Genomic DNA, 3,296 nt, shown 5'->3' on the forward strand with positions numbered 1-3,296 from the left:
GAACGTCTCTGTCAGTATAAAGTTGCTTTATGTCCAACACTGAAAAGTAACCTCACAAACATGTACGGTACAGCAGCGTCTCCCCTTCCAGCGCTGTCTGAAGAAGGCGAGTCCCCCCCCCCCCCCACACACACACACCCACCCACCCATCCTCAACACATCTACAGAGGCACCATAGAGAGCATTCTGACCAGCTGGCATGGGAACTGCAAGGCCTCAGACTGCAAGTCCCTACAGCGGACAGTGAAGACAGCTGGGAAGATCATAGGAACTGCTCTGCTCTCATTCCAGGCCATCTACGAAGCACGATGCACCCGGAAGGCCCTCAGCATCATGAAGGGGCCGATCCACCCTTCCCACATCCACTTCAGAAGCCCGGCTAGCTCAGTCGGTAGAGCATGAGACTCTTAATCTCAGGGTCGTGGGTTCGAGCCCCACGTTGGGCGCAGGATGTTTTGGGGCGGCCCAGTGGAATAACCCACCTGCTGCCATCAGACAATCAGTCTATTGAGTCTTTTTGGGTGGCCCAGTGGTTAACACTGTTGCTTCACAGAAAGAAGGTCCTGGGTTCGAACCCCAGGCGGTCCCAGGTCCTTTCTCTGTGGCGTTTGCATGTTCTCCCCGTGTCTGCGTGGGTTTCCTCCGGGTGCTCCGGTTTCTTCCCACCGTCAAAAAGACATTCATGTTAGGGTTAATACTCCTGTCTGTGCCCCTGAGCAAGGCAATGGAAAGAAGAACTGGAGTTGGCCCCCGGGTGCTGCAGCTGCCCGCTGCTTCTATACAACAGGATGGCTTAAATGGAGGAGACAAATTTCATTGTAACCGGTACGATGACAAAATAAAGTGGCTTTCTTGCTTCTTTTCTTCACCCTCCTACCCTCTGGCAGGAGGTACCGGAGCATCCGTGCTGCCTCCACCAGACTACGCAGCAGTTTCCTTCCTCAGGCTGTGAGGTTCCTCAACATCCTGAACACTCAGACCTTCCACACAATGACTTTTTCACCTTCTTCCTTTTGCACAGTTAGCCATACTGTCACTCTAAAAACACACCTACCTGCACAACTATCACTGCCAGAAACTCACTGTCCGTGTCAGGTGTCCTTGTGATGTTTAGGTTTGTGGAGTACTTTTTGTTTTCAATATTTATTGCGTATTATTTGTTTTATGTGGCACTGTGGTACGTGTGAAACGCAATCTTATTCCCCGTATGTATGAGACATGCATATGCGGAAAAGACAATAAAAGCAGCCCAAGTCTACAGCAGTCACTAGAGGGAGCTTGACATCTACCTAACAAATAACCAGAAGCACCGCTATGACCACTGTCTTCATCAGTCTGAAAATACTGGTTTCCAGTCAGCACAGTCACATTAACCAGGTGCATTAAAATAGTGGCCTCCTGGTTTTGAACACTCGCCCTGTGTGACAACCCCAGACTAGACTTTGCACGGCTGCTCATAGGGTGTCTGCAGAACGGGAAGACCTAAAAACACCCCCCCAAAGACATTTCTATCTACCTGGTCCAATAAGATTAAACCAACCCAAAGAAAAGTCAGAAGTTTAGTGTAGTGAGCGTTCTCCTATACAGGGGTCAGGGGTCATTTCACCTTCATTGCAGTCTGTTTGTGGCTTTATTCGATATCCAACATGGGGGGGGGGGGAACTGCTGAATTTAAGTGACTTGTTCATGTAATTTCACATTGGAGATATGTCAGAATTATTTTTATTAAAACGCATGGTAGTAAACACACAGGTGGATGTTCACAAATCTGATATCACACCTGATATCACCTGCCATAGTTCACCCGATTACTTGCTACAGGCTGCCACCGTCATGTCTACAACTCCAGCCAAGGAACCCCAGAGTCTCTGTGTCCTTCTTCTCAGTTAAATTTTTTATTGAATTATGGGGAAATATTTCAAATGATAATTGATATGACTGTGCTCCATTGTATTCCTATTTACGGACTAACATTTTAAAGGCCGAGTGAAATCACAGAACACACACTAGGAGGGATTTTATGGGGGGGGGGACGTCCATTAAGACCCTCAGGACCCACTACATTTTAATTTTCACAAGTTCATTTTGTGTGTCTGTTTATTTTTGGTTGTTGCTGATGCAGGTGTCAAGGCGACGTTAAGTTCCCACGAGGACCGCCGAGGCGAGGCCAAGGCAAATTTGAAGTATAAAATGTTTGCACGGCATCGTTTCATTTGGTTCGTGTGTCGTTTTCCCGTAAAAAACACTGTACTAAACACAACATGACCAAATATTTGCAAAATCTGGATGGTGCACAAGAGCTCAACTAGCCACACTGAGGTGAAGAGCACGGGGAGCCGTTGCACGGGAATAAGCAGGCAGAAATGGCTCCACCTCGCAATGCGCTTTGTGCACTTTTCACCCATAATACTACCTCTCCAACCGCCATTTGGACTAACTGTACCATAATGGCCAGCCCAGCTTGAGTAGGATAAAGACTGTCATAAACGTGAGCTCCAAGTCTTGACCCCCCCGACACGCCACTGTCATTAGCCGCCATGCTGAAATGTGGCTGCATTGTTAAAAGAGTGTTTCTCACACTTTGGAGAGGTTGAGGTTAACTAGGCTATATCGTCATTATGGAAAAATATGGCACAGCAAAGTGTGGCAGATTGGTAGTACAGAGCACCGTGTTATCAGCCGGCTGTGGAGGCTCGTTCTGCCAAATTGCGGTAATACTTCAGCCGTTTAAATGACTGGGTTGCTTTTTACTCCTTTCTGAGGGACGTTTTATGATCCCTTTTCATGATATAGAAATATATTTTGTGGATATTGTTCGAAGCTAAATGTACATATATTTTGATATTGTAGATGGTATTGCAGACATACATGCACGTAGTGCTTTGATATCGTAAATAGTATTGCAGACAGATGCGCACGTAGTATTTTGATAGTGTAGATAGTATTGCAGACAGATGTGCATGTAGTATTTTGATAGTGTAGATAGTATTGCAGACAGATGTGCACATATTGTTTTTTATATTGTAGATAATATTGCAGACAGACGTGCATGTAGTATTTTGATAGTGTGGATAGTATTGCAGAGTAAATGCAGATAGATGTGCACGCAATATTTTTTTATATTTCTGATATTCTAAATAGTATTGCAAACAGATGTGCATATAGTATTTTGATTGTGTTAATAGTATTGCAGACAGGTATGCACATTGTATTTTTATATTGTAAATAGTATTGCAGACAGATGTGCACGTAGTATTTTTATATTGTAAATAGTATTGCAGACAGATGTGCACGTA

General features: G+C 45.1%; 1 non-coding gene across 1 annotated transcript; it reads left to right on the top strand.

The window, feature by feature from the left end:
• Positions 1-373: 373 nt before the first annotated feature.
• Positions 374-446, top strand: trnak-cuu (transfer RNA lysine (anticodon CUU)). The gene has a single exon. It is a non-coding gene; the product is annotated as a tRNA-Lys (tRNA).
• The last annotated feature ends 2,850 nt before the right edge of the window (positions 447-3,296 follow it).

The sequence above is a fragment of the Lampris incognitus genome, chromosome 21 (genome assembly GCF_029633865.1).
Source record: "Lampris incognitus isolate fLamInc1 chromosome 21, fLamInc1.hap2, whole genome shotgun sequence".
Lineage (NCBI taxonomy): Eukaryota > Metazoa > Chordata > Actinopteri > Lampriformes > Lampridae > Lampris > Lampris incognitus.